At 39.8% G+C, this 23,140-nt stretch overlaps 1 non-coding gene and 1 pseudogene across 1 annotated transcript; both read right to left on the reverse strand.

The window, feature by feature from the left end:
• Window positions 1–9,372: 9,372 nt before the first annotated feature.
• On the reverse strand, window positions 9,373–14,882 carry LOC133754144 (Y-box-binding protein 2-like; annotated as a pseudogene).
• Window positions 14,883–17,288: 2,406 nt separating this feature from the next.
• Window positions 17,289–17,414, reverse strand: LOC133754245 (small nucleolar RNA SNORD22). The gene has a single exon (XR_009865172.1). It is a non-coding gene; the product is annotated as a small nucleolar RNA SNORD22 (small nucleolar RNA).
• Window positions 17,415–23,140: the final 5,726 nt, after the last annotated feature.

The following is a 23,140-nucleotide window of genomic DNA, read 5'->3' on the forward strand; positions in this document are numbered from 1 at the left end:
CCTTAATGTGCTGTACATTTTGATTTAATGCTATAACTAGTACTCAAACAGTATGTTTCACTTTGTGTTTCTATGTGGGTGCAAACTGTTGAAATCTTTATACTAAATTGATCTTCTGTATATAAAGAGAATTGAAAATGAATCTTGATGTAAATGGAAGTGGAGGGGGAGGGGAGAGGGGAGGGTTGTGGGTGGGATGGAAGTTATGGGAGGGGGAAGCCACTGTAATCCATAAGGTGTACACTGGAAATTTATATTCATTAAATAAAAGTTAAAAAAAAAAAAACTTGTTCTTTTCATAACACATGTTCCTTCAAAAAGACACATACTTTTTTTCTCTTTTTAAAATGCCATGTTTACCTTGAATGAACAGCTTAAGTGTAGTTTTTAAATTATCATGTTCAGGGAGTCGCTGTGTTGGAAAGCAAGCTAAGACACCATTCGCAAGCCCTGCATCCCTTATCAGCATGCCACTTCAAGTTCTGGCAACCACACTTGCTATCTAACTTCCTGATCATGGACCTGGGAGGCACTGGATGATGCCTTCTGTGGTTGGGTGCCTGCCACTCACATGGGAGACCAAGATGGAACCTCAGCTCCTGGTTTTGGGCTGACTTAGCCCTGGCAGTTGAGGGCATTTGTGGAGTGAATCAGTGGATGGAAAATCACTGTCTATGTCTCTGCCTCTCTGTCTCTCTTTCTTTCCTTTCTCCCTCCCCTCCTCTTTTCCGCCTTTCATAGAAATATCTCTTAAATATATCTTAATTATGCTTATATCAGAAATTTCATATTTATTATTTTTTTTTACTTTTTTTTTACAGGCAGAGTGGACAGTGAGAGAGAGGAGAGACAGAGAGAAAGGTCTTCCTTTTGCCATTGGTTCACCCTCCAATAGCTGCCATGGCTGCCGTGCTACATCCAGCACTCTGCACCAATCTGAAGGCAGGAGTCAGGTGCTGCTCCTGGTCTCCCATGTGGGTGCAGGGCCCAAGCACTTGGGCCATCCTCTACTGCCTTCCCGGGCCATAGCAGAGAGCTGGCCTGGAAGACGGGCAACTGGGACAGGATCTGGCTCCCTGATCAGGACTAGAACCTGGTGTGCCGGTGCTGCTAGGCAGAGGATTAGCCTATTGAGCTGTGGCACTGGCTTATTATTTGTTTTTTAAGAAAATTCTGGGTACATGCTTGGCACAGGAGTTAAAATACAGCTTGGGGTGCCCACATCTCATATCAGTGTCTGGGATCAAACTCTGATTTGGCTTCCAATTCTAGCTTTCTGCTAATGCACACCCTGGGATGCAGCAGGTAATGGCTCAGATAGTTGGGTCCCAGCCACCAAAAAGGGAGACTGGGACTGATCTCCAAGCTCTGAGCTTTACCTTAATGGAGCCTTGGCCTTTCATGGAGTGGTGATCAATACCTGTCATTTTGACGGAGAATCTAGTCAATGTCATATGCTTAATCTTTGGAACAACATTGGTATTTTCACATAGAGCACATCATCATGTACTGTGAACATTGTTCTAAGCAATATTTTTCATATGCCCAGCAATGCTCATTATGCATTTCCTTAAATTCTGCCTCTAAGATGATACCTATTGATTTACAATTATTTTGGATGCATTTTTTCAACCATTTTATTGTAACAGGGTAAAGAACTTCTCATTGCCTTTCATAAATAAATAAATTAAGCTCGTAATGCTTTCATTAATTTTTAGTAAGTTTTGTAAAGTACTAGATTAAGTATGTCTTGAAACACTGGAAAATGGCCAGGAGTCAGGAGCTTCTTCTGGGTTCCCCACATGGGTGCAGGGGCCCAAGGACTTGGCCATCCCCTGCTGCTTTCCCAGGCATATTAGCAGGGAGCTGGATCAGAAGTGGAGCAAAGGGACTCAAACTGGCATCCATATGGGATTCTGCAGCTTCAGTCCAGGGCTTTAACCCACTGTGCCACTACATCATCCTCAAGTAAATAATTTTAAAATAAATTTTGCATATATATTTCTATGATCCTATATGTATTTTGTACTAATACTAAATTGTATGTTTGTAGCCCCCAAATTGCTTGACATTTTTTCAAATTCATTTAATTGGCATATTCTGCTATTTCACCATCTTAAAAATTAGTGATAAAAATAGATTTATGAATCATTAAAATGATTATGGACTAGGACTGTGGTTCATAGTTGGAGAAAACATTTTATTGTAATAAAATACATTATTGAACACTGGATATTTTAAGTGCACATTTTAGTGGCATTAAATTTTTTTGCATTACATAGCAACCATCACATTCCATCTACAGAATTTTTTAATTACTCACAAGTAAAACTTTGAATGCATCAAAAGGTAACTCCATGTTTCCCTCCATTACAGACCCTGTGATCACTTATCTACTCTCTTTCTTGAATTTGTCTACTCTAGAAACCTCATATAAGTAGAGTCATACAATAATTGTACACTTACTACTGGTCATTTCTGGTAGTATTATGTCTTCAAGTTTCATCCCTTGTTCTGGTACATGTAAAACTTATAAGATAATTCTTCAGGCCAGCGCCGTGGCTTAACAGGCTAATCCTCCACCTTGCTGTGCTGGCACACTGGGGTTTAGTCCTGCTTGGGGTGCCGGATTCTGTCCCGGTTGCCTTTCTTCCAGGCTAGCTCTCTGCTATGGCCCAGGAAGGCAGTGGAGGATGGCCCAAGTGTTTGGGCCCTGCACCCACAAGGGAGACCAGCAGAAGCACCTGGCTCCTGGCTTCAGATCAGTGAGATGCGCCATCCACAGTGGCCATTGGAGGGTGAACCAATAGCAAAAAGGAAGACCTTTCTCTCTCTCTCTCACTATCCACTCTGCCTGTCAAAAAATAAAATTAAATTAAAAAAAGATAATTCTTCTATTCCAAATATATTTCATTGTATGTTGCTCTCATTTGAACATAACTTTCAGGTTATCTCCCCATGTGAGGCATTAAGGCAGGAAAATTAATCTGAGAGTGGTGTTTAGAGGTGGGACCTTTGGGATGGGATTAGGATTAGAGGAGATTATCATTGTTTTATGGAAAGGTGGGGTGCTTCTATGTTTTGTTTATTGTGAATAATGTTGCTTTGAGCATGTGTGCACAAATGTCTGTTCTTTTTAAAATCTTATTTAAGGCATACAAATCTCATGTATTTCATATACACAGATTCCAGAACATAGTGATGTTTTCCACCTTACCCTCCTTCCCATCCATGCTGCCTTTTTCAACCTCCTTCTTCCATTCCTATTCTTATTTTTTACAGAGATCTATTTTCAGCTCACTTTATACTCATAAGATTAAACTTACACTAAGTAAATTTAAACAAATAGTATATATATTATTAATATATTGATATATATATTAATATAATAATTATATATTAATAGTATATATATCTTAAAAATTGTTCCTCAACAATAAAGACCCACTTTCACTTCTTGTGGTTGTATACTCAGTAGTGGAATTCCTGGATCATAAGAAAATTTTGCATTTAGTTTTTTGAAAGTTTCAGTACTTACTTTTGTATTATTTCCACCATTTTTCATTCACAACTAAAGTGTATTAAAGAGTCAATTTCTTTAGCATCACTGATATTTACTTGTTCATAATGGACATTTGAATGAGTGTAAAGTAGTATTTTATTATTTGTCATTTGCATTTTGCTAGCAACAAATATATTGATAATTCTTTCATGTGCTAAGCACATGTATAACTTTGTAGAAATATTTAATACTTTATCCATCTCTAAATGTTTTTGTTTCTGAGTTTTGGGATTTTCTTATATGCAACATATCTCTAATAATGATCTCTTCTGAAACATGAATTGTAAAGACTCTTCCCATCAAATAGGTTCCCTTTTTACTTTGACAGTACCTTTTGTTGTATAGTTTTAATTTTATACAATTCCTGGTGCAGTTTTCTTTTGTTGATTTTGAATCATTGGTATTATATAAAATAAGTTACTACCAACCCCATTGTCATTGTTTCTCCCTTCTTAACATTTTAAATTCAAAATTAAAATTTGGTATCATAACATAGACTATTAAATGATTGTCATTTATTTAGAGAATAATATTCAAATTAAAGTTAATACATTTCCAGTTAGAGTAGCCTCCTTTGTTACTAATGGCTTTTTCAGTGTTTTAAATATGCCAAGCTGTGTTGGCTCAGTAGGCAAAGGCCAGCCTACATTCAAAGGGCAGTAATTTCCACCTCAGATGTTAGAGTCATAAAGACATTCTGGCCTCCATGTATCTACTACAAATGTAACTTATTTTGTATTTTAGTTTTGTCCAACATAAATTATAATTTTCTATGTGATTTTTTCATCCATAGATTATATAGGATATTTGAGTTTTAAATACTAGAGTCTTCTCTGGGCTTCTGTTTTCTTATTGACTTCTTTTTAAAATTTTTAGAAAGCTTTTATTTAATAAATATAAATTTCATAGGTATAGCTTTAGGAATATAGCAGTTCTTCCCCCCATACCCACCCTACCACCTTCAAATCATCCCATCTCCTACTCTCTCTCCCGTCCCATTCTTCATTAAGATTCATTTTTTTAAACTTTTATTTAGTAAATATAAATTTCCAAAGTACAGTTTATGGATTACAATGGCTTTTCCCCCCCATAACTTCCCTCCCACCTGCACCCCTCCCATATCCCGCTCCCTCTCCCATTCCATTCACAGCAAGATTCATTTTAAATTATCTTTATATACAGAAGATCGATTTAGTATATATCAAGTAAAGATTTCATCAGTTTGCACCCACACAGAACATAAAGTGTAAAATACTGTTTCAGTACTAGTTATAGCATTAATTCACATTGGACAACACATTAAGGACAGAGATCCCACATGAGGAGTAACTGCACAGTGACTCCTGTTGTTGACTTAACAATTGACACTCTTGTTTATGGCATCAGTAATCTCCCTAGGCTCTAGTCATGAGTTTCCAAGGCTATGGAAGCCTTTTGAGATCCATTTTTAATTAACTTTATATACAGAAGATCACCCCTATACTTAAGTAAAAATTTCAATAATTTGCACACACACACACAAAGTATAAAGTACTGTTTGAAAACAAGTTTTACAGTTAATTCTCATAGTACAACTCATTAAAAACAAAGGTCCTACATGGAGAGTAAGTGCACAGGGGCTCCTGTTGATGATTTAACAATTTACACTCTAATTTATGATGGCAATGATCACCCTTGTGGCTTTTGTTTCATGTAATTTGATACTTTCTTTTGGACAACTTAATATTTAAAATTGTTATATCATTCTGATATATGATCCATTTATTACCATGAAAAGTCTTGATAAAAATTGCCAATTTTATATTAATCCATAAAGATAATTCTACATCTATACTTCAAGAATAAAATGTGACATTCAAACCATTGAAGATAAGTACAAAAATTATAGGAGAAATTCAATCCAAGACACATGATAAAGTATTGTAATTTAAAAGTCTTGGACTATCTTTGTCTCTCTCTCACTATCTATGTCTATCTGTCAAATAAATAAAAAAAATTAAAAAGTCTTGATTGTCAAGAAATTTTTGAAAAAATAAAAGTGAATGGGTATGTGGCCTGGCAGTTAAGTCACAAGTTGGGATGTCCACACCCAATATCACAGTGCTTGTACTGGAGCCCTGTTTCTACTCCAGATTCTGGCTTTGTGATAATGGACACCCTGGGAGGCAGCAGGTGATGGACCAAGTATTTTGATTCATACCACCTATATAAGACATCTGGATTGTGTTCCTGACTTCAGGTTTCGATGAGTTCATTCCCAGTTCTTGTGAACAATTGGGAAATGAACCAGTGTAAGAGTGCTCTGTTTATGACTTCTCTCTCCATCTCTCTGTCTCTCCATTTGCCTCTAAGATAACAAAGAGCAGGAAAGACAACAAATTTGCCTCACTTAAATTTCATGCATTCTTACAATATCTTCTTTAAGAATGTATACTGAAATATAGACAAAGATGTTTGGTGTTTTCAAAAGTATCCATTTGGAAACAGCATTTAGAAACTCAATTTAAATGTTTTAGTAATAAACGTAGTCAAGATATTTTGCAACTCCATTCAGGCCTATGAAATGCAGATAGGGCATAAAGCCTACACTTTCTCTGGTGATGCTGAAAATGTAAATCTAGTACTACTAATACACATACAACCTATTAATACACATACAATTATTCATAAACAAACCCTTCATATTCGCTGTTTACAGAAGTTTATAATAGACACACTAAATGTAAGAAGGAAGTCAGTGTGGGGAAATGCTAACCAGATTTTTAAAGTTATGCATAATTATGGGATACCATGTAATGTTTCATTACATGTACCCATCTATGTTGGTTTACTTAATACAATGAACTGCAGTTTCCAGCATTTTGCTACAAATGACAAGACTTCATCCCTTTTATAACTGAGTAGTATTCCATTGTGTATAGGTAATATATGTTTTTATCTGTACATTTGAGAATGAAACTCCATTGATTCCATTTTTAGCTACTATGAATAGTGCTGTAACTCTCTGATACAATGATTTCATGTCTTTCAAATATATATTCAATAGCGGGATTTCTGGATCCTAATTTTAAATAAATTGTCAAAATTTATTTTAAATCTTCATTATATGTGTTGATAGGAATTATGTGTTACTATAGCTTTAATAATGTCATGACTATTTGAAAATTTACTTTATAAGTGAGATTGCATATCTTTTCATTTTACTATTGTTTATAGCCCTTTCCTATTTTTCTACTGGACTATGGCATTTTTAGTTTTTTATTTGTTTAACTTTTTATTTATTAGAGCCATTAAGCCTTTGACTATGATGTAAGTTAACAATCTTAGTAAATTAAAAACAAAAATAAATTCTGACAGTTTTCCAGAATTGCAAAATAATTCACATTACCACTGATGCTTTGTGAGAGTTCCCAATTCACCACATCCTTCCTCACATTTGTACTTTGTCTCTTTAATGATATAATTTGAATAGTGTTGAGGTGATATCTCATTGTAGTTTAGATTTGAATTTCTATTTTGACCATTGATATTGCACATTTTTCATGTGTTTCTTGAGGATGTGTATATCTTATCTTGAGAACATGTCCTTTGCCCATTTCTTCATTAGATTATTTTGTTGATGAGTTTTTTGTTTCAGATATGTTCTGATTCTTAATCCTTTCTTTGATAAGTAGCTTGCAAATATTTTCTCACATTCTGTTAGATGTGGCATTTTCTTTGCTATGCAGTAGTTTCTGAGTGTAATATAATCCCATTTATCTAGTTTTGTATTTGTTGCCTGTGCTATTTTGTCATCATATTCAAATATTTGTCTACATCACTGTTTTGAAGTTTGTTCCCTTTGTTATCTTCTAGTAATTTCATAGTTTCAGGTTTTATCTTTAGGCCTTTTATCCATCGTGAGTTGATTTTTTTTTAATATGGTGAGAGGTATGCATTTTATTTTATTTTTTACATATGTAAAAAATTATTATTACACAGATTTGTCAGATCATTTATTGAATGGATTATCTTTTTCCAATGTCTGTTCTTGACTCTTGCATCAAACATCAAGTGGATGCATGTACATGGATTGATTTCAGCATTAACTGAACTGTCCCATTGATCCTTGTGTTGGGTTTTATGCCAGTATGATGCTGTTTAAACTATTGCAGTTTTGAAATATGGTCCTATGATGCCTCCAGTGCTATCTTTTCACTTGGATTCACATTGGCTATTCTGGATCTTTTGTGATACTATACAAATTTAGGATATTTTTGTGATTCTGTAGATAATGTCATTGATATTATACCTGCACATTGCTTTAGATTGCTTGGACATCCTAACAATATTTGTTCTTCCAGTTCATGAACAAATAATCTTTCCTTTTATTTGTGACCTTGATGATACCTTCTACCGATGTTTTATAATCTTACTGTAAATATCCTTCACCTTCCAAAATTAGTTATTCCTAAATATTTAAATTTTTGTATCTATTGTGAATAGAATTTCTATCTCAATTTTTCTTTCAGCAAAATTATTACTGTTGTATTAAAAAGCTAGATTTTTGGATGCTGATTTTCGATCCTGTAAATTTACTGAGTTAGTTTATCAGTTCTAACAATTTTTGGTGCAATAGTTAGACCTTGCCATGTACAAAACCATGACTTCCTGCTTTCCAAGTTGAAGTACTATATTTCTTTTTCGCATCTAATTGCTCTTGCTGATACTTCCAATGCTATGTTAAATAAGGTTGATTAGCATTAAGAGAGTTAAGGAATAATACCTGCCCTCAATGATCCCTTAGACATGTTTAAATGCCTTATCCAGTGTCTATGCAATTTAGGCATTTACTAAAAGACATATGTTAAAAATGGATCAATTTCTTTTTAATACGCAAGGCTACTTTTGTTTTTACTGAAGGCTCGGGTGGCACATAGCAGTTCATAAAGTGGCTTCTGAGTTAGGGGGTTGAGGGAAACAAAAAATAAGCTGAAGTGGGAGAGAAAACCCGAGAAGGTAAGAGCTGGCTGGTTCCTTTTCAGCCTGATTTAGAGGATGGAGTAGACGCCTCTGAAAATCAGGGTGGATCCCTTCCTTCAACCCTTGGTAGGGGAGAGAGGAACCAGGCAAATGGCTGCTGCTTTGGCTCTCCTGAGTCTCAAGAGAAAGGGGAAAAGCCAATGTTTTCACGTCATGAATTATGGGAAAACGGAGAGGGGTGCTGGGTAGGGTACAAATCAGTCGGAAACACTGCAGACGGAGATGGTGGCTGGGTGTCCATTGACTTCTATGCTCTCCAGCATGGTGGTGGTGGTGGGTCTCAGTGTTGATGGAGCCTAGGTCTCTGGGGCTGAGGTCTCTGTGGGACCAGCAGCAGAGGCAGTTTCCTGAGTGCTGGGGCTCAGGCCAGGAGCCGTCAGTGTGGCCTTGGCTGAATAGGTCTCCCCATCCCCACCTTCCATTGTCTGCTGCTTGGGTGCCTAGGAAGGAAGGGCTTGCGATATCTGGGCCGAAGTCTGAGCTGGGGGGCCCCTCACATCCCCTTTGTTGGTCTTCCTGTTCTGGGGCCTTGTCTTTGGGCTCCAGCCCACGTGCCCTCTATTGTCTGTTGCTGGCTGGGGGGCCAGGGGTCCTCACACAGAGGCCAGGCGCCCTTGGTACAAGTGATGGCCATGTCCTCTGGGCCCCAATGCAGTCTTCAGCTGGCTCTCCACTGCCAGGTTCTTCCCCAGTGGAGGGCGCCTCTGCCCCATAGGTGCGCGGCAGCCGGGCGAGGCTGGGGCATGAATCATGGAACCTGCTCCGACAGGGGCACAGCAGCTGCCCTTTCACCGGCGCCTGCCTGCTCTGGGCCCAGTTACATTAGCGGCTTCGGTGCCCTTCTCTCCTCCCGTGACATCAAGCTCCACAGGGTCCCCATCACCAGCGCTGTGCAGAAACTCCCTGGGGCTGATTCTTCTAATAGCTATCTAGTGAACAAAGACGTCCTCCTTGGGGTCATCCCTGTTGAATCCGTAACCATCCTGAATTCCCAGTACCAGCTTGTCTAGTGACTGGACTGGAGAGCGCGGGGGTCCCCGAGGCAGCATTCCGTGTTGGCAGGGGTGCGGGACCTGGCAACCAGGAGGTCCTAGCAGCACTGCCAGAGGCAGATATGCCCCTCTGCTGCCCGCTATCTGCGGCTCCCCAGCAAACATTGGTACCGTCACCACCACCAAACTTGCTACAGTCGCTGGCACTGTCACCACAGGGCTGGAGGCCGCTGTCCCCACTCCCCGACCCTCTCTGCCTCCTTCCCCACACTCATCACCGGGTTCAGTATGGGCCACTGAAGCTACCTGCTCCACCTCTTCTGCAGCCCTGGCTCCGCCCCCAGTCCCCTAAACCACCCCTGCATGCTGGCAGCAGGCCCTGATCCGAGGCCAATCGCAGCTTGCTGCCGAGGTGCATGCAGGCCCTGCCTCTGGGCACCAGCCAATCGTAGCTCAACAGCCCCCTGGCCCGCAGGCCCCATTGGATGGAAGACCTCTCCCTGTAACTCTTTCAAATATATAAGTAAATTTTTAAAAAGCTTGGATTTAAAACTGTAGAATGTGATTGTCTTAGGGGTAAATTAGTTGATGAAATATAAAAGAGAACAATTGGTTTCCTAAAGTACACACCTGAAAATATAGGTCATTTTATTTGGATTGTGATTTAGAGCACACATTTTCATTGCAACAAAAATACAACAAAGCCATCAGTATACAGCAACTGTGTACAGTTGTTAGCAAGATGTTAGAGTCAATGGCATGCTGTATGAAAATCCCTACACTTCATAGAATCTTTTTAAAATTATAACCAAAAGCATAACTTAAATTAATATCCAAGAGTCAGTGTTGTGGTGCACGAGGTTGCTGCAATTCTGGATCCCTTAGAGGAAGGAGTGCAGGTTCAAGTCCCACCTGTTCCACTTTTGATCTGACTTCTTGGGAAGGCAGTGGAAGATGGTCCAAATTCTTGGACACCTACCACCCATATGGGAGACCCAGATGGAGTTCCTGGTCCAGTATGACCATTGTGGTCATTTAGGGAGTGAACCAAATAATGGAAGACCTGGCCGGCGCCGTGGCTCAACAGGCTAATCCTCCGCCTTGCGGCGCCGGCACACCGGGTTCTAGTCCCGGTCGGGGCACCGGTCCTGTCCCGGTTGCCCCTCTTCCAGGCCAGCTCTCTGCTGTGGCCAGGGAGTGCAGTGGAGGATGGCCCAAGTGCTTGGGCTCTGCACCCCATGGGAGACCAGGAGAAGCACCTGGCTCCTGCCATCGGAACAGCATGGTGCGCCGGCCGCAGCGCGCTACTGCGGCGGCCATTGGAGGGTGAACCAACGGCAAAAGGAAGACCTTTCTCTCTGTCTCTCTCTCACTGTCCACTCTGCCTGTCAAAAAAAAAAAAAAAAAAGGAAGACCTCTTTTGCTCCTTCTCTGTCATTCTGTCATTCAAATACATAACACAAATCTTTTTAAAAAGCAGTATCTCAGTTGTTTCTAAAGCAGTTAAATTCAATGTAATTTTATTAGGAAAAGAAAATTAAAAAGTCTAAAAACACAATAATGAAGAGAAAATCATTATTAATAAATAGTAAAGAAAACTTTAATGAAGCAGAAATCATAAAGTATTAGAAAAACAACCCAAAATTCCTTTTTATAAAATAAGTAGTTAGCTAATCTAACTTTAAAAATGGAGGTGGAGAAATTGCTAATATATAATTTTATAAATTATAAGATAAAAATAACCACATATTTGGGCCAGCATTGTGGCCTAACTGGTTAAGCACTCACATGCAATGCTGGCATTCCATATGGGTGCCAGTTCTAGTCCAGCTGCCCTACTTCTGATCTAGCTCCCTGCAAGTGGACCTAAGAAAGGCAGCAGAAGGCTCAAGTCACTGGGCCCCTACACCCATGTGGAGGCTGAGATGAAGCTCCTGATTCCTGGCTTTTGCCTGGCCCAGTCCTGGCTGTTGTGGTCATATGAGCAGTGAACCAGCAGATTGAAGATCTCTCTCTCTCTCTCTCTCTCTCTCTCTTTCTCCCTCTGCCTCTCAAATAAATAAAACAAATCTTAAAAGCCCACATTTTTACACTAAATATCTCACCACAATAAAAAGAAGTAGAAGAAATCTGCAAATCCTTGGAAGCATAGATGATCTCATACTATCCACATATAGACAAGGAAGGAAAATTTGGTCTAAAAGTCAACAGATTTCATCAACAAAGAATTCTTAGACCAAAAATGAAGTATAACAATTATGAAATATTACAATGAGTACAAAATATTAAATAATTTTATATAGTAAAATAATTATATATAATAATCCAGACTGAAATCAGTTTAATATTAAATCTGTTAATGTAATCAATTACATTGAGTAGACAAAAGGAAAGCAATATTGTTATATCAAATCATATGCAAAAATGACAGACTTTAGACATAAAGAGTATATATTTTATTATCTCACGACCATGTCAGTCAAAAATACAGGCACTGATTCATTGGAAAATATGTCTGTTTCTCATGACATTGACTGAGATCACACTGGGATATTCATCTTGGGTATCAGCTGATCTACAAGGTTTAAGACAATTAATACACACTTAACTGGTGTGTTGTCACAGAGGTGGCGAGGGTGCTGGGAATCAGCTGGGCACACTTCACTCTCTAGGTTTCTCCAGGCATTGCCCACAAGAGAGTAGTTCTACTGACTTCAATAAGGCCTAAAACTGCCATTGCATTGAAGGCCAGGTCTAGAAACTGGCACAACATTGTTTATAGTGTGATCCTGTGTCCAGGCACTCACATAGTAGCTTAGAGTCAGAGGAAGAGAATGCAGACTCTACCTCAATTAAGGAACATCAGATATTTTGTTGGCATCTGTAATTAGAGGCAGATTATGTGTTAACAAAATCTTCCTCAGATGTAGGACCCCCAAACCCCTCAATCTCAACAAATATTGTTAGTGTTAGAATTTGAAAGTGGGAGGAGGGATAGCGGGAGTTGGGTAAAAAATTGGGGAAGTTGGCATGTTTCACTAATTGTGGAAGACTATCACAATTCAATAAAAGTAGAGAACTCAATGAGTGCATATTGATTGTGACAAATATATCATTCTAATATAAGATGTTAGCAGTAAGGAAGCCCAGTATGGGATATATAGGAACCATGTGATTATTTTATAATATTTGTTTTGTACATTTAAAGTATTCTTTTTTTATTTTTTTTATTTTTTTTTATTTTTATTTTTTTTATTTTTGACAGGCAGAGTGGACAGTGAGAGAGAGAGAGAGACAGAGAGAAAGGTCTTCCTTTGCCGTTGGTTCACCCTCTAATGGCTGCTGCGGTAGCGCGCTGCGGCCGGCGCACCGCGCTGTTCCGATGGCAGGAGCCAGGTGCTTCTCCTGGTCTCCCATGGGGTGCAGGACCCAAGCACTTGGGCCATCCTCCACTGCACTCCCTGGCCACAGCAGAGAGCTGGCCTGGAAGAGGGGCAACCGGGACAGGACCGGTGCCCCGACCGGGACTAGAACCCGGTGTGCCGGCACCGCAAGGCGGAGGATTAGCCTGTTGAGCCACGGCGCCGGCCAGCAGTAAGGAAGCCCAGTATGGGATATATAGGAACCATGTGATTATTTTATAATATTTGTTTTGTACATTTAAAGTATTCTGAAGTAAGTTATCTTTATAATAACATTGATACACTAAGAATTTTGAAACAAAACTATATAGCATGTAAGAGTTGGACATATATGCCACTGTCTTCATTGTTATTAGATTATTAACTATGGAAATAGGGAAAAAATCAAGTTAGAACCATAATAATTTCAGAGGAGGAGAAAAATATTTTGTTGAACATTATTTGGTTACAGAAAAAATTAAAATAATCTTGGAAAAGCTAAAATTAGCAAGCTAACCTAATGAATCATTTTATAAAATCAACATTCAAATAACAATAGTCTGTGTTTTTCAACACACACCAATTACAAAATACAATGGAATAGAAGATCCCATTTTAACTAAAAAATTTTAAAATAAAATAAAATGTTAGAGAAGCTTATACACACGTATCATTGTAAAAGGGGAAAACATGTTTTTGAATAAAAGCTTAATATTATAAAAAGTTTTTACCCCATTTTAATTTATAGAAACTTAAATATGAAAGGTGCATTTTATAAAATGTATTTATAATTTATAAATTATAAATTCTTAATTTAAAAATCACTGGATGCTTTATTTTCTACAGTAAATTATTATAGGCATGTTTAGAACACTCAAGCCAAAAATAGTGAAAAAAAATCCTGCAGAAAAGAACAGCAAGGAGAAAGGACCCTGTAATAATGTTCACACAGTGTGATAGTGGTGCATAAAGGAAAAAAAATGAAATTTATATCTTGATTCAATTATGCATGGAAACATAACATAAAAAAGCAACATGTTTAGTAGCAAATGCAAAAAAAAGGAGGCAGAGGAAGAGGTGTGGGAGGAGAGGGGTGGGGAAATGAAGGAAGGGGAGGGGAGAGGAAGGAGTGGGGAGGAAGCCAAGAGGTGGGGGGCAGGGATGAGAAGAAGAAAAGCAGGCACTTGGCGCCACATTCCCCAGTCTGAGAAGCCACATTTTCAAGAAGTGACTTCCAGGGAGCACACTGTGCTGCCCCATGTGCCCTGCCTACAGGTGCAGGCCTATACATCACCTGTGGATCAGCATCCACTGAGTCTGTACCCTGGCCCTGCTGGGCCAAGAACCTAGCACATGTGATTGTATTGTAGCAAGGAGCTCCTGTGTCCTTGTGGGGAAGTGACACATGGAGTCCCACCATGTCCAGAGTGAGTGCAACTCATGAAACAGCAAAGAAAGGGGAAAATACTCAGAGGCCCCATCCAGGTCCTGCACAGGCTGCTCCACTGAAGACCTGTGCTCTCCCCCGACTGGGTGCCTGAATTCAATGATGCAGGCTCTCTCTGCAAAGTGCAGAACTTGGCATCCCAGTGGAGTAGAATACTCAACTGAACTAGTGGAAATGTGAAAGTTCTAAGCAATACACTATTAAGGTGAAGACAGAGGCCTAAGATGCTGCCCTGGACTGCCCTGCAGTATTCCAGCTAACAGGAGCAGCTGGGCAGCAGTAGGCAGCTGCGTGGAGAGGAGGCAGCTGGAACCCCTGGCTGGCATGTGCAACCAGCAGAACAGCTTGCCCTGCAGGGACAATGGAGCACAGTCTGGCAGGAGCTTGGGCTTGGAGCAGTCAGGCGAGGAGGAGCCCAATAAGGACACAATAGGACTGCCACTTCCTCTGTATGGCATCTTGCACAAGCTCCTGTAAAAGAAGAATCCATTCTCTGGAACCTGCCATGTACCAAGAAGCTCCTGATGGCAAACCCCAGGAGCAGCAGTTCCTGCTCTCCTCAGTGAGCCCCAGAAGTGGATTACAGCAGCATAGGAGCCAATTGGTAACTTTGAACTCCTCTATTTCCTGTCCTGGGAGATGTTAGGCTGAACAGTGGTTGCTCTTGGTGTTGAGCATTGTTCTGGAGTGTCTCTATGATGTCCACAGACTGTATCTTGTATCCTGGGGCATGGCTCCCTGCATTTGCACATGTAAACACTCTTGTAAATCTGACTTCTGTGTTCCCTGATGGTGCAGCTGAAGTTGGAGGGAGCTGAATTATGAGATCAAGGGACAGGAGAAATGGGGTTCTCTTCTCTTCCTGGCTGTGTCCTGCCCACCCCTTGCAGGTCGAAATGCAAATCAGCAATTGTCTTATTTCTCTTCCCACATTGTGCATGCTCTGTTTTATCTATTTTTTTTAATTAAAAAGAAATCCTTTTTTTGAAAACAAATTACCAAGCTTTAATTGGGCAATTTACTTTAAAAAATTGCTTTAAATATTTGAGGTGAAGTGTACTGACTTTTCCAGACTCAAATGTAGCTTCTCCAGGCAGCAATGCATCCTTGCTCCCCAGGGCCAGCCATGGGCTGGGGCCCACTGAGAGCTGGCACTGAAAGGATTAGGTGATCTCAGATGACTCCTGTGTCCTTTCCATGGTCTACTCAGAATTGTCCAGGCCCTGATGGCTCATGCCTACCCATTTCTTGTTTTTAGAACATGTGTCTCTTCCCTCCTTACTGATTGAGAAGGCCACACTGTGCCTGGCTGGCAACTTGCTCTTCAGGAGTTGGGGATGGGAACTTCCCCAACAGATCAATTCCACTGGAGGCCTCATGCCTGGCCTACAAGGAAGAGGAAACAATGAAACCATAACTGAGCAAGGAGCCTCAGATGCCTGGGACATTAACTGAACCACACAGTGTAGTCCTAAAACCCTTGTGGGAGGCTGTAGATTTAATAACATCATGGCTTAATAGTTTGCAGCCTTAACTTGCAAATACTATAGGCTGGCATTGTAGCATAACAGGTTAAGATGCCACTTGCAATACCAGTATCCCATATAAGTGCCAGTTCAATCCTAACTGCTTCATTTCCAATCCATCTCCTTGGAAAAGTAGTGGAGGACAGTCTAAGTATTTGGGCCCCTGCCACACATATCCAGCTCCTGGATTGTGGCTTTGACCTGGCCCAGCTCAGCCATTTTGGCCATTTGGAGACAGAACCAGTGGATGGAGGATCTCCCTCTCTCTTCCTTTTTAGTACCCTCTATCTGTTACTGTGCTTTTCAGATGAAATAAATAACTATTTAAAGATGCAGAAATACTTGAACTAGCCTATAAATTTTCTTTTTTTAAAAGATTTATTTATTTGAAAGTCAGAGTTACACAGAGAGAGGAGAGGCAGAGAGAGAAAGAGAGGTCTTCCATCCACAGGCTCACTCCCCAGATGAACGCAATGGCTGGAGCTGTGCCAATCTGAAGCCAGGAGCCAGAAGCTTCTCCTGCATCTCCCAGGTGGGTGCAGGGGCCCAAGGACTTGGGTCATTTTCTACTGCTTTCTGGGGCAATAGCAGAGGGCTGGACAGGAATCGGAGCAGCTGGGTCTCGAACTGGTGTGCATTTGGGATGCAGGTGCTTTAGCCTAGGCCCACTGAGCCACCGCGCCAGCCCCAAGCCTAAGAATTTTCTTCATACCCCTAATATGTACTGTATTCTAGGGGTTGTATGACATAATTCTGTCTACACACAGTAGGTATTTTTCTTCTGTGAGCCTGGACTTTGAGCAATGTGTGGTTGTTGTAAATGCCATTGCTGGTTATTTTGGTTGAGGCTTTAAGCCTAAGTTATTGGGATTTTGAAATGCACAAGGAGACACTCACACCATCAACCACCCCAACACACACACATACATATACACACATTTGTTCTTAGTAGAAAACTTAAGTGAGATGAAGCAGACCTGTGTGGATAGTGATTTCACCTTTTTGTGTACCTGGGAAGAAGGGCCTGGAGCATGTGGGATACTCTCCTCACTATACATTGGCCTCCTTAACACATGAATGCACACCTGTGCACCAACAAACACTCACGTGCCCTACCCAAAGACAGCTGCAGTTCTCTCCAGGCAGCCCTGCCTGTGAGGCATCCTGTGGAATATGTTCTAGTCACTAGGATACATCTGACAGGATTCCAAGCCCTGAGAAAACTATCATGTTCTTCTCACAGGTGGACTGTGACCCTGAAACTCCTGCAGCATAATCCATTGATGAATCATTTTTTTTGCTAGTTATTCCTTTTATTATGTGCAAGAAGCCTTTATTGTCCCTCAGACAGTTCCTTCTGGAACACACTTTCCTCTTTTCTCCCAGCCAGCCCCAGTGGGTTCACCTTTACAGGCTCTGGGGCTAGGACAGGAAGTAAGACGTATGAGTGCTTCCTTATTGGGAATGATGAATCATTTTTAAAATCTTCCTGTCTACCCACATTAGGGAAAACCAACAGTTTATAGGAATTAAGACCATCTCTTTGTAACCTAGAGCATGGTAAATTTTTGCAAATTATTTTGGTGATTTCCTCAACACCTTTCCTGTACAGGGCTTCTGCTCCCCCAATCCTACAGCTGTGTTCAGTGAAGAGAAATGGGTCTGTTCTGAGAGCTATCTCATTGCCCGCTTACTGTCAGACAATGCCTGCAGCTCCTGTGTTCTGCCTGTATGGTGTCCTCAATTCTCCAACACACAGGCAGCTCCAGTGAGGGGTGGTGGTGATGGTGGTCATGCTGATGGTGTGTGTATGTATGTGTTTTTCACATGAAGCACTGAAAGCACAAAATACTTCATTTTTTCAAAATTTACTATGTTCCAGAAATTTGTTGGCAACCCCCATTCTTGACTGATCTAGTTTTTTGTTTTTCACTAACTTTTTCTTTTTATCTTTGCCTTGTTAACTTGAGGATTACAGAAGTAATTACACACTCTGACACTGAATAAAAACACTAAGTCACAGTATGTGGTACTATTCATCCTTTTCTGTTAGTAAGTTTTGAAGAGTATATGAAGATAGTCATGAATGCACTAAGTGTTCAAATCCTGCTTCAGTTCATGTGGCTGTATCTATATAACAAAAATATGACAGGGAATAAAGTCCCATCTAGTGTCATGAGTGCTAATGTCCCCCTACCTTCTGGGTGTTGGCCCCAAACCTCTCTTTCCTCTTAAGTTTGCAAAAGGGCGTCACATCAGCAGCAATCAGAAACCAGACAGTGGGAACACACTGGCTCTTTCATTGGTGTCATATATTTTAATATATTATTCTGTGATAAGCAACTATTTAAGAAAAACTAATAAAAGTGATAGATGATAGCCGATAACAGCTTGCTTTCTCTTACTTTGGCTTCCACATAACTGAATATTAATTTCAAATGAAGGTCTGGCATTGTGTCACAGCAGGTTAAGCCCCTGTTTGTGGCAGCATTATCCTGCACTGAAATGCCTCTTCAAGTTCTGATTGTTCTGCTTCCAATATAGTGTCTTGCTATTGTGCCTGGGAAGGCAGTGGAAGATGTCCCATGTACTTTGCCCCTGCCACCCGTGTAGGAGATCAGGATGTAGTTTCTGGCTCCTTGCTTCAGCCTGGCCCACACATGCATGTTGTGGCTATTTGGGCAGTGAGCCAGTAGAAGCAAAATCTCTTCATCTCTTCCTTCTCTCTGTTGTTCTGCATTTCATTTTATCTGAAAATGTGACAGACTTTCAAAATTTAACATTGTATCAAAGTGAGTTACTAAAATGCATTTTTCTCATATGAAAAATCAGGAAATATTCTCAGTGGACCAAAAACATGAGTGCAGAAATGACATCAGGTGATTTTACTTTCAATACCCGGTTAAAATCTCTTGGCACTAAAAAACACAACAAAAAGCATTGAGGAAAGTTTATGAGAAGATGTCAGGCAAACAACAGGCAATAAAACATTGAGATCACCAAGAAAAGAAAATTTGACAAGCAGTCACTACAGTTATATGGGTTCTTGCTGGGAAAAATGACTTTTCAACAATACAATGAACTGGATTCCAGTCAATACCTGTTGCTATTGAGCTGCAGTAGTTACCGTATCTGAGGACAGCAAGAACTTTCCAAAGAAGAAACTGGAATGAATGTAACTGAACAGATGAAACCTTGAGAACTGAATGTGTAAAGTCCCCACAAGTCCTTGAGCATGAGATAGACTGAGCATTGATGGAGTGAAACTACATGAGGTTCACCAGAGTAACTGGTCCTGGGATGGAAGTATAAAAATACACTTCAGATTATTTGGTTTGGAGGGTATCTAAGTTCCAACCCAAGTAAGACCTTGTTGACATATTATTAACATCACAAGCATGTAAGTGAAATACCTAAAGGCTGTACTTTTTAAGTAAGAACCACACACTGAAGTAATGCTTATTTTAGACCACTCTACAAAAAAGTATGTTAAATAGCCCTGGTTTGATGTTAAGGGAAATAAAATGTTGGTGGTCAAGACCTTCAAAGTTAATAGTGCTATGGAAAACTTGACATATATTCATGCCTACTCTAGAAAAGCTGAAAACCAAGACTAAACAAGTTCAAGGTAACAAGCCAGTAATTAGGTTACCTATTAGAACAAATATGAATATAGGAGTCAAATAAAACTTTTGCCTGGTGTAATAATAGAATAGGATTGACAAATATTCTCACTGAAAGCATATAAAATGCTGAAATGCTGAATTCATGGCTTTCAAATTGCCCTTGCAAAAATATTGGTGTTTTAATCCAGAAGAAATGGACTAGCTAAAATAAAGACACAATCTGCCTCAACTCACATCAGAAGAAATAAATATCCTAAAAGTTTCTATATCTATTAAAGAAATTCAGTTAAAAGATGTTTTCACAGCAGTTGCTGCTTGATATGCCTGCAACCAACAGTGGACTACCTTGGTAAAAGTAATAGCTCCACTCCCAATTCAGACTTTCTATTGACATGCACACTGCTAGGTAAAAGCCAATGTCTAAAATTTTTGTGTCTCAGTCACTCACATCAAAGATCTGTATTATACTAATATGGGTAGACCTGGGTTGTGTTTATGTCTCCAAACTGCAGGTTTGCTGAGTTTCAGCTGTTGCAGTCACTTGGTGAATTGAAGAGCAAAAGAAGAGACCTCTTTCTCTGATTTCCAAATAAAAAGATAAAAAATAAATAGAAACAATATATTTAAAGATAAATTAATTCAGTAACAATCTCCTAAAAGAGAAAGCTGCAGGCTCTGATGGGTTTGCTGAGAAATTCTATGTAACATCTAAGAAATAATTGCTGTAATTATTTGTGAATTTTTCTGTAAGATGGAACTTGAAGAAATGCTCCTGTTTCCAAACTATACAGACATGGTACAGGAAAGTAATTTCTAGGCCAGTATCTCTCATATACATAGATGCACATATTTTAAAATTTTTCATAAAATTCAATAAGGTATTATAAGCATGATGTTTGATAAACATATGGAATTAGTTCCAGATATTTAAGGCAGGTCAAACTGGTGGCGATTTAATTTCCCAAATCAATGGAAAAAAAAAAAAAAACAAAATTTTATAAATTTGATGAATACAGAAAATCTTGACAAAGTCTAGCACTATGAATGATGAAACAAATGGATGAAAAATTAAGTAAGAGCCTCTAGCCCAGGATGTCCTCCAAGTTAATACAATACATCTACACAGACCTCTCACCTAACATTATAGGTAATGATGGAAAGCTCCAAGTTTTTCCACTAAAATGAGGAATAAAATAAGCATGTGTCTTCACAACCAATTTTCAACATGTTACTGAAAGTCCTAGCCAATGCAGTAAAGTAAGAAATAGAAATAAAATCCATAATGTAAGAAGAGACACTCTGTGGAGCAGCAAAGATTGCACAGACACACAGAAGCTCAGGGGACACCACCAGCTACTCCTATGGCTGCAGCTCCTGCAGTCCTCAGCTGGCAGGGAGGCCATCTTCCCAGAGTGAGTTGAGTGGTTTCTGTACAAGCCTGTGCTCCACTGGTGATGTCTGGAGAAGAGACTTGTGGTCCCTGCTGACTCTCACTCCAGTGAGGTAAGTTGTCCAGGGGCAGAGTGTCTACTTAACTTTGTGAATGGAGGGCATATTGCTCCTTCCTCCACCAGAGGGGAAAGTGACATAGTAATGGGAGTAGAGGCTGCCAGAGCCAGTGCATGTCTGGTTTTTTTTATCACAGTGAGAAATCTATGATCTCCACTGACTTTGAGTCCTGGAAGAGGAGCTGGTGGGGGCAGGCCACCCATTTAGCTCAGGGAATGGAAAGCATGTTGCTTTCCAGCCCTATCCCAAGGTCAGGGACAGAGTAGTTCTCTGGATAGAGCAGCTCCAAGGGCAGAGAGTGGATGCCTTACAGTCTGTGACTGCAGGAACCCTGCACCCTGTGACTGGGAATGGAGGGCTTATGCTATAAGCCAGAAGGACTTCATGTTCAGATTACAAAGTGAACAGATATTTTGTGCAGTTCATGTACTTGAGTGAGTTGGGGGCAGGGTTTAGGCACAGAGAAGTTTATCTTGGCACAGAGAATTGTGGGGGCAGTGACCACAACAAACAAGGGGATCATCCACTCTCTTCTGCTGGATACAGAGGAGAGCTACCACACATATTTTGGGTGTTACCCTGGACTTTGACTCACACACAAATGCTGACCAGAGCTCTCTGGTCCCACTCAGCACACACCTCTAGATATTCACTGAAGGTGCAGGCATCTCCCTATACCTAGGGGCACATTCCCAATAACAAAGACTTCAACCACAAGTGCTTCTATAGATATGTAAAAATCATAAATATGAGATATATTAACAAGGAAGACAATATGAAACACCAAAAAGAACACAATAATACTTCAATATTGGACTGTGAAGATGAGGATCTTGACAAAATGCCTGAAAAGGAATTAAAAAGACTTATTGTAAGATTATTGAAAAATACAGAGGCAATTACATGAGTTAAAGAAATTGATGCATGCCATGAATGAGAAATTCAGCCAAGAAATAGAAATATTAAAGAACAGCCAAATTGAAATATTAAGAAATTAAACTCAATATGTCAAATAAAAAATACAGTGAAAAGCATGAACATCATTCTCAATGGTGCCGAAGAAAGAATATCCAAGCTGAAAGACAAGGGTTTTGAAATATCACAGTCTGACAAAAAAAGAAAAAAAATTCAGAAAAATGAAAACAGTGTTTAATCTATTAGAAACCATTAAGAACAAACTACTCATGTCTTAGACTTTCCTGAAGGAGTGGAAAAACAGAGTAATTTAGAAAACTTAGTGAGATTATTGAAGAGAATTTCAGAAATTTGGACAAAGATATGGACATCCAAGTACAAGAAGCACATAGAATCCCAGAGAGACATGATCAGAGAAGGTCTTCATCACACTACAGAATATTCAAACTTTCAAATTTAAAACACAAAGAAAAGATGCTAAAAAGTACAAGACAGAAATGCAAGATTATCTTTAAAAGAGCTCTAGATTGACAGCAGATTTCTCATCAAAAACCTCACAAAAGAGGATACAACAGAGATATAGTCCAAGTCCTTAAAGAAAAAACAAAGCTGTTGGGCTAGAATACTGTATCCAGCTAGCTCTAATTAATAAAGAAAAGTTAATAAAGACTTTCCAAAGCAAACAATCTTGAAAAAAAATTAAGGATGTACTAAACACAGCATCATGAAAAAATATGAAGCCAAAAATCTAGTATTATTACAAAGTAATAGTACAAAGTAGTAGTACAAAACAACCAATAGAATATTTGTGGAAAAAAAGTACAAAGTAATAGTACAAAACAAACTAGAATATTTGTGGGGAAAAAGAGGCAAGACAAGTCATCACTCACCAATAACAACCTTTTTTTTTTTGACAGGCAGAGTTAGACAGTGAGAGAGACAGAGAAAGGTCTTCCTTCCATTGGTTCACCCCCCAAATGGCCGCTACGCCTGGTGCTCTGTGCCGATCTGAATCCAGGATCCAGGTGCTTACCATGTGGGTGCAGGGCCCAAGGACTTGGGCCATCCTCCACTGCCTTCCCAGGCCACAGCAGGGAGCTGGACTGGAAAAGGAGCAACCGGGACAGAACCGGCACCCCA

This window comes from Lepus europaeus, chromosome Y (genome assembly GCF_033115175.1).
Source record: "Lepus europaeus isolate LE1 chromosome Y, mLepTim1.pri, whole genome shotgun sequence".
In the NCBI taxonomy this organism is placed as follows: Eukaryota; Metazoa; Chordata; class Mammalia; order Lagomorpha; family Leporidae; genus Lepus; species Lepus europaeus.